Below are 13,666 nucleotides of genomic sequence, written 5' to 3'. Positions count from 1 at the left end.
TTCATGGTTATTATTCAGCTACAATCTACTAAAAGAAGTCAACCGTAAACGGGATTGTCAGGAAAGAATGAGGCCTGAATGCATAATACAGTCAGACTCTGAAGAGACGACCGTACTTGTTATCAGTGGTTATATGGAGTTGTTAGACGCTAACAAACAAGTTGGTGAAGCCGTCACCTGATCTCGTTGTTTCGGTTCTGTCGTTGTTCCCCTCCGTCGGCTCTTGTCTTTCAGAAGTGGCAGCTTGTCTAGAAATGTGAGTGCTGCCAGGGCAGCGTTGCTCGTCCCTGATAATGATGACAACGGTAAAAGAATTAACAACTCAGCTCTACTCACACTGAGACCAATCCACCGTCAGTCGACTGTCATTTGTCAGTCCATTTTTGGAAAGAGACGTCTCTATTTGTTATATTACTTCACTGTAATCCCCACATATATGAGGCTCACTCTTCACAAATTAGCATATTGTTTTTTTCTGTGGAACTGTCTGTGTTTTTTGCGCTCTTGCTAATATGCCTTAAGATATTAGTAGATGCCACCAAAGCACTGTGTGAATGGGAAAGTAGTCTCGTAAGTGGTATCAAGGAAGTATGTTGACGTAATGCTCTCGATTGTGAGACAAGCTCAGTATGTCAAGGAGGAGCCTGGATTGCTACTGGAAGTTATAAAAGACACTTTGATGCTTTCTACTGTATTAGTAATTGTTGCTCCATGTATAGCACTTTGTATGCAGCTGTGTTTGTTTTGCTCTATAAAGTTTTATTGAGTTAGCTATTAACCTATGTTAATAGTTTTCCGATGTACTCAAAATTATATATATATATTTTTAATTAGAGGGTCTACCAACCTTTAATAGCAAGGGGTAACTATTCATTATTCTATTCGTTACACTGATTTTCCTTTTATGATGTGAAGGCCACATACCCAGGTGTCTGGTTGTTATGCCAACGCAACACTTCGACAGGGATTGTTTTGACTACATGAACCTTGGTATGCTACATAACCTTAATATGTATTAATATGTGGCTTTAGCACATCACACTTAGCCTTGACAATGCATTACATAGACAATTGAGGTGCAAAACTACAAATTGTCACCTGAGAATTAACAGTGAGTGGCTATGTGACACCTATTTTTGCTTTTCATAACCTTTTTCTCAAGAAATGATTTTCCCGATGCAGAATTTACATTAGTCTTTATTCTGTTTCCAATCCCTTTGATGCATGGTGCATACAAAAAGGCTTTTTTTTTTTTAAACCTGAAATCAATTTAAGTCAGACATTTGTCCAATAGATATGGTCCAAAGTGAGCTGTTGTGTTCCAACGTCCCTAGCTTTTAGACAGTCACGTTGTCTGCCACTTGACGACGCGTGCGCCCTGTCCAAGTGAGCCTTCTCCCCGACTTATCAAGCGCCGTCTCGCGCCTTCCCAACTGCCACAGCGAATGAGATGGTTGGGTGCTCTTGATGAGGGTTTTTGGGTTCATTCCTCTGCTGCACTATTTAGGAAAACATGGTCAGTAAGGTACTACAGTACCAGTAAAATCTCCAAAGCACATGTGGTAAAATGTGTTAAGGTCCAATGAAGAACCTTCGGGCTATAATTCCAAAAGATTCATTTAGCACAAACACCACACTGCTCACCACTATTAGAACACAATACCTACAGTGAAGCATGGCGGTGGCAGCATCATGCTTTGGAACTGTTTTTTCTTTAGCTAAACCTTAGAAAATGTGAAAGGAATTATGAACCATTCCATGTACCAGTCAATGTTAGAACAAAACCTTCAAGCCTCTGGCAGACGAAAAAAAAAAGTCAGGACAAGCTTACTCGAATGTCTGAAATCTATTTGGGGTTAATCCGAGCAACTTTAAATGGTTGGAAAAGGTGTGCTGACTCCCATTTTACATGAGTTTGAATGTGATTGTTTAATTCTGAAAACAGCCATATCCCCAGTTATAAGAGGGTGTGTACACTTTATCACAGTTGTTGATTTTTAGGCAACGGATAGAACACAAACAGTGGCGCAACAACCATATGGATGGATAAGATAACATTACTCACTTTCATATATTCTTTATCCTCTGATTACTCACTTTCATATATTCTTCATCCTCTGCGAAGAACGACTAATGTTAGTGCCGTACTGATGAGCTGAGAGGAGTTGAGACGGAACAATATTCATTCATTTATCCATCTGTCTGTCTTATACTACCTCCAGTCTGCCACACAAGAAAGAGCAGCACAATTTGCTAATTCAAATGATTCAATGTGACAGAAAGGGTTGAATTATTTTCAATTATGTTACTACTATATCTTTACATAAATGACAATGCTATGGAGAGCGTTGGTGTGTGGCTGCATTGCGCAACAACTGCTGGCGTCTGCACTCGGGCGCCATTGTGAACGTGTGACATTCGTCCTGGGAAGTCCTCGGGGTTTAGACGCATGAGAAAAAAAACTTGCTCAATCGCGGGTTTCTACGAATCACGTGTGCTCTTTCGTCTACAAGCCAACGCAGCCAAACGCGTTGGCGAGGTGAGCGTGCCATACGGACGCTAATCTGCTGATGTCGCACCAGGCCCGACGACCTTGTCAAGCCGCCAGAGGGGGGGGCTACCGTGATTGACGGGACACCTCCTCAGACAGCAGCTGTCGTCCGCGGCCCGGCTTGCTGAAGCGACATAATGCCTCCCCGGGATGGGAGAGGCACGCATGGCGGTAGTGTTTCCTTCATCGAAGACGGCGTGGGGGTGGGTCGGACGCCGTCACTTTCGCATCATCAGTTCGGGAATTGGCACCACGGCTTCAGCCAGAGGTCATCGGAAACATCTGGACGATGGAAAGTCGTCAGCAGTGTTTTGACGTGAGGTTGCTGCAAAGGGGAATCTAGTTTGTGTCACAATATTTACCAGACACTCAACTCATTCAAGTAGGAACGTCTCAAGTGGCACACAGAAAACAACATGGAAATTATATTATGAGGTTAAAGTAATAATTTTATGAATAATGAAAATATAAAAACGTATGAAAAACATAGCTTTCCCAGATAAAAAGTTGCATATTTTCAGGATAAAAGTTACATGTTTTTTTAGATAAAAAGTTGTTGTAGGTTTTCAAGTTTAAAGTAGTAAATTTGCAATTGATTGAAGAAAATTGAAACGTTTTTTTCCCCCAGTAAAAACAGCATATTTTTATTTTGTGAGAAATGTATATTTTTTAAATGAAAGTCACATAATACACATACTGTCTGTTTTAGGAATTTGTCCTTTATAAATACTGTAAATAGTTTTCTATTTTCTAGAAAAAAAATCTAGTGTTTGAGATGGAAAGTGTTTGTTTTCTAGATTAGCACATTTCTAGAATAAAAATGTTACTATATTTGAGATTAAATTCATGTATCCTGAAGAAAGAAAAATAATATAATTTTCTATCTAAAAAGATTGGCTGTATCTTTTTCAGAAATAAGCTATTAAGTTATTAGCTTATTTGAGATGGTTGTAGCATTTTGTAATTTAAAAAATATATATTTTCAAGATTAAAGTTGTATATTTTAGAGAAACCTTTTTCTATATAATGTATCTATTTTCAAAGTTGAAGTCTATATTTTTTAGATTAAAAAAGGGAACATTTTTTAGGGGGGGAATGCATATATTTTAAATACGGAAGTGAATTCATTTTCAAGATTAAAGTCACATAATTGCAAGATAGAATGCATATTTTCGAGAGTAAAGTTATCTATTTTTGAGAAACTAAATAGTTTATTTCAAATTACAAAGTTATATATTTTGAAGGAAAAGTCTTATTTCCTGAACAAAACACACTTTTGATGAAAAGTTATTTTTGAGATGCAGAAAACATTGCTCAAGAAATTGTTACAAGTTTTTTAAAATCAGAGATGCAAGTAATGGTTTTAGATTTTTTGCGCTGTTTCCGAAGTTGCCCTCGTTTTTCTCTAGCACATAATTTTCATAATGATAATAAAATAAGTGAAGCAACCAGTGGATTTTTTTCCGAAGCATCATAGCTATAAATTACAGTGCATGGTAAAATCCATATTGCACAGGTTTTATAGGTCAAACTTAAAAACAAAAAATGAAAATATCTCAAAAAGCTGATGTGCTACAAAAGATGTAAAATGTGTTTCTGAAATCAGTGTCAAAAACACATTTAGGGACACATTAAGCATCTGTGATGAAACAAATAAAAAAATGCTATTGACCAGTATAGTCTTTTAGACGCATCCAATAATCGGGCCTTTGCTGACTGATAGGAAGAAAAATGCTCAAATTTGGTCCAATTATAATCGGTATGTGTGTACCCATCTTTAGTGCAGATTTTACTTTCAAAGACGTTTGGCTGATTCCATTGCATGCTTCCTATAATACGGCCTGCAATTCGGTACTTTCCAGATTTCTTCAATGTCGCATTAGGCCACCACATCATCTATAGGTCAAGCCACTCCATTCTGAGGTATGTGTGTGTGTGTGTGTGTGTGTGTGGGGGGGGGGGGGGGGTCAGTGGGCAGGAAGATGTCATGCTGGGTGGAAGGATGAAAATAACGCAAGACCTATATCCTCTTTTATTTGTGGTCAGCAAGGACTAGCTGGGGTAGGCCAAGACCGATGTTGGTACCCAACGAAGACGTCGGTTTTCCCCACCAGAAGGGTGCAAAGTCACACCGACTGCTAGATGGTTGCCAAGGTGATGGGAGCCATGTGAGTCATGTGAGGTGCAAGCGCAACCGGTATCAGGCATTGCTACTGTCCCATCACCACACATACTGCGAAGCAATTGTGACTGTGTGAATTCTTCCTGTTTGCAGCACGACAGGACGTTCTGTCAGCACCTGCATGCTGAGCGCAAGCACACACGCACACATTAACACACACATCTGAGAGCCTCGCCTCGTTGTGTTTCTCAGCATCTTTTGACACACCAAATTCAAATGTCAAACGCATGAATGAATACATTCATATTTCAAATTGTGTTTGTTTGTGAATAAATGAAAGTCAATTCATATGAAATGCATAATGGAAACTTTGAACAACTTTAAGATACATAATTTTACTTTATTATTGGAAAATAACAATCAATAAATGTTCAATTACATTAAAACATTATTTTACTTTAATGTATTATATTTATATTTATGATTAATAAGATTTTCATCATCATCATCCACACCGCTTATCCTGTACAGGGTCGCGGGGAGGTGCTGGAGCCTATCCCAGCTGACTTCGGGCGAAAGGCAAACTACACCCTGAACTAGTTGCCAACCAGTCGCAGGGCACACACATAGACACAGGGACTGAGTGAGAACCGATCACACGCTGCCCGCACACAACTCAGGACCAGAGTGGACCATCAGCGACCTTTAGATCAATCAATTTATTTTAATAAAAAAACATTTGTTAATTTCCAACACTTCTAAAACAGACAAACTTCAAATTGACAGTGCAGAACATGCACAAACAATGTAATTATGATTACCGGTATGTCAGGGGGGAAAAAAGGTAAAAATGTTGCTTTTCAGCGTAAAAGCAGATGTTTGCAAATGTCTTATTTGGATTAAACAAAAAGATAATGTTTGTGTTTATGAGGATTTTATCAACAATTGTTTGGGTTTGAATTTATTTATTTTTATTTTTTGCGTCCCCACACCCCCGAGAAATCCTTGGCCACCCCATATGACCCCCAAAAGTCAAGCTCCGCCACTGTGTGGACCGCAAGCAAATCAAAAGACAAAGAATGCCAGCACATTAATTTTGCTGCATACGCTTGTGATCAACACCTGTACAATTACCACAAAAGAGCTGGAAATAAATTTCACAGTTACAAGTATTTCGTTAGACTTTTTTTGTCAAACGTTCTGTATTGATTTTGGCATTGGGAAAAAAAAAGTAAAACAAATGAGAAATGAGCAAGATGCAACCTTTTTTCAATGTGTATGCGTTGTCTTTAATGGGAAAGTTGCCAATTTCAACATGGCCGCCTCATAGGCATGGCTGTTACCCTGGCTGCCACAGCATGCTAGTCTTCATATTTGTGCGTTCACGGCCCCACTTCGGCAGTTTGACAGCATACCTGTCAAGTTGTACACTTTCGGCGTAATTACAGGTGGAAACACCTTTTCAATCATGTACGCCGTACATCGTTGATTTCAGTTCACGTTACAGCAGCCATTCAAAAACAATGTGTAATGTGTAAGATTATATACAGATATGTAAGGGCAAATTACAACTTTTGAAAGATTCAGTACACCCCGGGGTTGACAGGTATGTGATAAGACATGTCAAAGACAAACCAAAAATGAAAGGAGGCTATTTGGCTTCCACCCAAGCTGAACTGTTGACAAAAACAAAACAATAAATGTCACTGAGGATCGTGTTGGTGGCGTAATTGAAAGGGAGCAGGCTACTTCTTAGTTTGTGGAGAGCAGACGCGCAGTGCCATTTAGATTCTGTGGCTGTGGATGCTTCCATAATGACCACTTAATGATGTTGAATTTCACCCCCCCCCCCCAAATAAATAAATAAATACAAAATAAAAAAAAGACCCAAAGGCCCATGAGACATTAATGCATCCTCACACGAGCTCGGCGAGGCTGGATTCATCTCAGCATTCACGGTGGTAACTCTCTAATGCGGGAGAAAACTGGCGGTGAACTTTGGCCTTTCGCGGCTCGCACTCAGACTTAATAATGCGCTGCGACTGAGCATGGCACCTGAAATATTCCTGCAGAGAGGAGATATTAGCTGACATTCAGTCTGTGCGCACGATCGTCAGTCTATAAATTCCATCCACTGCCACTTGAGTATGAGATTTTTGTTGAGGGTAAAAAGCATGCTTGCTTAGTTATCACGAGACCTTCAAGGAGTTGTCCTTGCTTAAAGACATGGCGACACTGCCCCCGTGTGGCCTGTTGAATGTGGTGCTGGTTTGATTTTAATTTGTTCCCTTTTTTTAAAACAGTGAAATAAATTTTATTTGTTGTGGTGTTTTTAAAAAATATATATATATTTTTAGATAAATTTATCAATGATCCTTTTTTCCCCTTGATGCAGTCATATGATACCCCTTTTGTCTGTTATATTGTTTATTGAAGTAAGAAAAGAACTTTAAAAATGTAGCCTATACGTACATTCATTGTCATTATTAATATTACCGTTGTTAATTGTTATTATTAATAAAATATGCAAAATCATATACATGCTCTTTTAGTCTTTACATTATTAATTGTTCTTACCAGAAAGGATGGTTTCAGAAAATGGATGGATGGTGCATACAAATGTATTGAAATAAATCATAAACTAATAAGAAAAGAGCTGTTTTTTTTAATAAATTGATTTAAGTTCTTTTAACTGCCGAGGAATCCTAAGAGGAATGTAAATAATAATAATTAAAACACACACAAGTAAGCACACGCGCACACTGACGCACACGCACCCAACACACACACACACACACGGACAAATGGATAGCTATAACCGCTCTTCTCAGCGAGTGAGATTAAAAATAGATTAATTAGATCCATTAATTACATATACAATGTAATTAATCTCTCAATTTTTTAATGTCGTGACAGCCCCAATTATTATTATTATTGTTGTTGTTGTTGTTGTTGTTATCATCATCATTATTATTATTAATTGTTGTTGTTGTTGAAATAATCAAATTAAGCGTTGATTGCACTCGACACCAAAATGCTCATTTTCCGTTCTCCATCTCTCACCCGACGCCTCCCACCAAGTCAACAAATCAAGTGTCAAGTAGGTGTCAAACTACACCAGCAGATGGAGACCTTGTACAATACAATATCAACCAGTGTGCTCTCACTTTGAAACAACCCGGATTGTATGCTTTTTTGCGTACTATGGGTTATTCGAGGCTATTGGCCTGACTGACTGATTTTTCAATTCCCTAACCTTTGATTAAAAACACAGTATATTGTGCGTGTTTTCATAATTATATCGGGTAAATTATATGTTTAACCTTCAGGAATGATTATTGACAGATCTTATGCATTCAAATAATTTTAATTGTGGGTGCATTGTTCAGACATAGACTGTGAAAATCACACAGTGTTCGGGACTTATTTGTATGTACTGCAAAGTGTTTGTTATGCAGATATTTAACAATATTTTTTATAATACCTTGTGTCCCTTATTCCATGAGACACATTTTCCCCTGTTTTGAATAATAGAACGTGAGTTCAATATAGGACCATCACTTGTACTTAATTTATCCAAAAGGGTAAATGATAGCAAATTAGAGTGAATGCTGTTAATCTCTGCAAATGTCTTCAAATTAACATAAAGGCAAAATATTTATTGATGATGGTATGTTATTTTTTTAAGTGACTAACAGGGTGTAAAGGATCCTAAGGGTGGAATTAGTGACATTGACAGTGAGTTTCAACAAGGTTTTTATTGAATACAGATTAAGATTAAACAATACAAAATTCATAATTAATGAATTCATGAGAGAGAAACCACTATTGTGGAGCCTATGAGACCAATATAAAACTGTTAATAAACAGCTGGATCATATTACATAGCAGTATATGTTGGCTGTATGCTCAATTTAGGCCTAAACCTGAAGACCAGGTTCTCTGACCTGGGGTAACCTTCCTATAGGTCAGCATGAATATTGCAATATTGATTTTATTGCCATATTTATCATGTAGTCCACCCTAACGAAACGACATTGTTATGATGTGGTGATATATATTTTTTTCTATATGAGCAGGCTCAACGTATTCTTAGCAAATTAATTGTTACTTTTCATTTATTTTAAATAAAACATTAACATTGTTATTCTGCGGATCGAAAAGTCACCAATAGCCATAGGAATGACCCACCTCACACAGTGTTTGCTTGTGGCTTTGCTACACGCACACGCAACAATATAATAATAAAACATTCAAATTCATATTCAAAAGTGGACATTTTTCGCCAAGTGAAGAGCGCAATTGACATTTTTCTACTTTTCCACATAAGGCGAAACGTCGGGTTTTTGACCACTAAGACATGTGAGATCCATTCAAGTTGCTGCAAACCAAGGCAACCAATTTTAACACACTAATTTGGCTTTTAGTATGATAAATTCATGAGTGCTATTTTATCTGCTGATGTAGAACTAATTTGCCATAAAGATCATCCATTCTAGATGCGTTTTTTCTGTCTCCCCTGTGGGCAAAAAGTGAGCTGAACCTGAAACCAGGGTGTGGTTTCTTCAATGTTGCTAATAAGTCAACTGGAAGGAAATTAAGAAGGAGGAATGAGGCAACGGAGGATCTGGGAAGCGGTTGCTGCAAGTGTAATGTCGCTCTCCATCAAGATGAAAATGTTCACCCTGCTGCTTGATTCCTTTTTCATGAGATGCCCAGATGAAGAAAGTAACACAATAACAGCCTTTATTCATGCTGACGGAGTACACATATACTAAAAATAGGGCCGATTTTCAGCATTATCCAGCCTTCCAGTCAGCAAGAGCCCAATTTTTGGATGTGTCCAACTTGCTTTGTTGTGCTACATAACATTGTTGCCATAAATGTAAATAATTCATGTTTTAAAGTTATTCCACCTTCACCTATTTTTTTAGCCCCCTAAAATAGAAGTTGTGCTTTTTACAGTGTAAAAGTAAGAGCAGTAAGTACATACGTTCCTTAATGTGTCGGGTCTCCTACATTTTAAAATTCAGTTAATATATTCAAAATCAGTTGGTATGCACATCGCTTAAAATGACCCAGAATTCATTTTCCATCATGTTTGGAAGCGCGACGTGATGACGCTGATGACTTGTGACACTTGTGACCCATTTGGTAGGTCGCCCAGCTCAATGTGAACTCGACTTGGCTCTTGCTGGCCTTAATGTCCTCTGTGGCCTCTTGAAGCTGCTTTTTTGTTGCTGTAGCACCCTTTTGGAACATTTGCTGAGATACTTCACACCACAAGATAGCGAGACTTGCTAGAGTAAACAAAATGAACAACACCATTTTTCTGTATGTAGCCTACCGTATATATAAGACAACCCAATAATACATGAATGTTGACGGCAAATTCAAACCTTAATTTAGAGGGTATCGCTCTAAAAACAGTTGGGTTAAAAATAACACCATTTTGGGTCAAAAAAATGACCGATCCACTACTTGGGTCAATTTTGACCAAACTTTCTTGGTTGTTTTCTGCAAAAACAACCTTAAAAATGTGTAATTTTTGTACAAAACAACCCCAAAAACTGGGCTGTGTTGTGCAAAACAACGCAAGAAGGTGGGTCAAATTGACCCAATTTTTGACCCAAAATTGAGTTATTTTTAACCCAACTGTTTTTAGAGTGCATCAAAGTGTCCTTTTTGTTGTTGATCCAAAGTAGCTTTGACCTGCCGAGGCTCAGGTCTTTGGGTACATGTAGGGATGCCTGATACTTATCGTTAGAAGGAACAAAATATTCGAACCTACTCTCAATCTGAAGCCACAACATACAATCCATCCAGCCATCCATTTTGCACGGGACTTGTCATCATTAGCGTCCCAGCTGACTTCGGGTAAGTGGTGGAGTACACCCTGGAGTGGTTGCCAACTAATCGTAGACTACAAGCACAATAAACTTATTTCTAGATGAGTATTATGGTCTTTTAAAGGGCAGCATTCTGGTGTGGGAGATCATTAGCGAGTCTATCGCATCGAAGTTTTCTTTATGATGTATAGGCAAGACCTTTCAAGTTTTAATGGCGAGTGCTAAAGTCTTCATTAGTGAGTTTGTATGTGGCTGGCGGTTGGTGTGGCAGTACACTCCAGATGCTCAGCAGATGTTATCAGATGTAATGAATGTGCTGCTGGTAAACCATCACAACAACTGTGGCATTCTGCTAGTACAAGACAAACTGAGTTTTAGGGAAGGATGGGGAACTTACGGCCTGTGGGACACATACGGCCTTTTTTGTGGTTTGACTCATGCATGATAGTCACGGCTACCAAATGTTGCCAAATGAAAATGGCTCCAACGTTGTGGAGCTGAGTTATTACAGTTTTGTGGTTTGCGGTGAGTGTTGCCGTGGTCCGCCAAACACTGATGAAAAATCACATTCTTGACAATTTTGTATTTTTTTTTGTAATTGTTTTTTAATATACATGGTTTCAATTTGGTGACAATCTGACAAAATATGGGGGGATTTTTGAAGAGCAACCCTGGAAGTGGCCAAAAAGATCCTTAAAGCGGAAGTCAACACAAACATATTTTTTTCAAGAATATGTTCCCAGCAGGCCCATTAGTTGAAACACGGCATTCTGATTAATCTTGCGTTTGTGGAATATAAGTTAAGCAGCAAAATGCACTGATCTCTAGCCATCTCTGGGGGCGGCCATTTTGTCTTCTGTCGACTGAAAATTACATCACAACTGCTCACACAACGACCAATGTTGTTGTGCTGACCTGTTTTCTGAATCCGAGCCGCGATTGGTCGTTGGGAGCAGTTGTGATGTCATTTTCAGTCGACAGAAGACGAAATGGCCGCCCCCAGACATGACTAAAAATGAGTGGATTAACACTCATTCCACAAACGCAATATTTATCATAATGCCCTGTTTCAATTAGTGGGATTGCATAGAACATATTCTTGACCAAATGACCAAAAATACAAAAAAGGCTTGCCTCATAACATATTGGTAAATTCTTGCATCTTTTAGGGCATGGGTTCTTTAGACATGTTTTTGTAGGTGTACTAATGATAACCATGCCTAATAAATGTAACTTTCCAAAGTGAAACTGGTTTCAGAGGCTGGACTTTCAAAAAAAAAATCCAGGGTGGGGTGGGGGGTTGCTTGGTGTACTTGGGGAGTCAGGCTGGCGACTCTTACCAAAAGTAACATTTTCACCACAATGAACACCTTGCGAAAGTTTATGAGCTTTAAAGCCTTAAAAAAACATAAAAAGCAATTTACTTTGCTTAAGAATAATAACGACAAAGAAACAAAGCCACAGTCAAGAAGAATTGTTGTAAAAAGTTCACAAACAATTAACCCCCAAAAGCTCATAATACATCATAATAATAAGGATCTGTTCGACCAATGCGTCATATTTTCCCTATTAATTATGGCCCCATGTGGGCTGAAAACGACTGGGCAAATGGGCACCTCATTCCTGTTTGAGGGTGTAAACGATGTTGCAATTAAGTTTCACCTATAGGTGCCTGCAGGATTTGTGCGTTTGATTGTAAGTTAAAGTTGAGGGAGGGGCAGGGGTAAACCTTTTAGCACACGCGCCGCTCTTCCCCGGGTTCAAGCCAAGGTCTCGGGCCTTTCACGCCGCTAGCCGCTAATGAGGTTGAAAAATCTCCAGCTCACACACGCGCGCTCAGGAAAGCCTGCTGCTCAAACAACTCAGAAGTGACAGAAGCACACAAAAATGGACTTTTGCTGTTGGTACGAAGTGTGATGCTTTGGTGCGAAAAATGTGGTTCTGTCTGCAGTGTTGTGTGTTTGCACGCTGAATCCAATGATTTGCACAATGTTCTTTGAAATGTCTTTGCAAAATTGCAATATTTTGCTTTTACATTTAAAGCTACAAGAATGTTAAAATATTATGAGGATGTCCAGATATTCAGAAGTATTTTCAACAAGAGAGAAATACATCTGAACTTGCCTCGTGTTGTGTTTTTAATGTGCTGCAATACATAATTATTCAGTTAATGATTATTATTAATTTTTTCAACATTATTATTTGACATTTTGCGAAACTTTTGTGTAGAAATCAAAATTCATATCAATGTACAAGGCTTGACTGTAGTAATCACGTTTTCTTCAATGTGTTCATTAACTGGATACATTGAAAATTAATCAAATACATGACTGTTAAATGTGGTATTATTACACAAAATGTATTTTAAATTGGAAGATTGTGTATACCGCATAATATTATATTTTAGTTTATTTATATGAATATTCCTAAAGACTAGGATATACTAATGAAATAGATTTACAGGGTAGGATTAGATACGTTTACACTTTCTACAACTCCTTTTCAAAGCAGTTATTATCTATGTTGTATTGATTATTTGTAATTCTGTTTTGCTGTTATTTTTCTTATTTTTTGATGGTCTTAATTTTGCTGTCACCCCAAGTTATTGTATTATACTTTACTCTTATTTTTATGCATATTAGTGAAAAAATTCAATTGTTGTTCAACAAAATGTGAGTAATATTGGAAACATACAATAGAAGCAGTACTGTATATGTATATTTACTATTTACATTGAGATGTTTTTTTTTAAACTTGAGTTGCTTTGACTTTTAGAAAATTAACGCTTAAAATTGCCATTATGTTATATTTTAGGTTAAAATACTGTATGTTATGTACATGCCAGCCTATTGTCAGATTGCAATATTGTAAATATTGCAAAAACACAGTCGATATTATTTATAGTTACATTTAAATGTATTTTAAAAATAAAAAAAATATACTGAAATGTTCAATATTCATTAAAATGAGTTATACTTTTATATTTTATTATGAGATGTATAAACATGATACATGCACATAGTATGAGTGTGAAATTCATATCAATGTCTAATATTGTTAACTATATAACTATTGTTCAGTTTCTGTTGAGAAGTGATGGAGGAAGAAATGTAAAAAAGCGAAGAAAATGCAGATTTTCTGCCA

Source organism: Filicampus tigris, chromosome 9 (assembly GCF_054856515.1).
Source record: "Filicampus tigris isolate MCC_2025a chromosome 9, RoL_Ftig_1.0, whole genome shotgun sequence".
NCBI lineage: Eukaryota > Metazoa > Chordata > Actinopteri > Syngnathiformes > Syngnathidae > Filicampus > Filicampus tigris.
The sequence above is the reverse complement of the archived record's forward strand: the minus strand, read 5'-3'. Positions refer to the sequence as shown.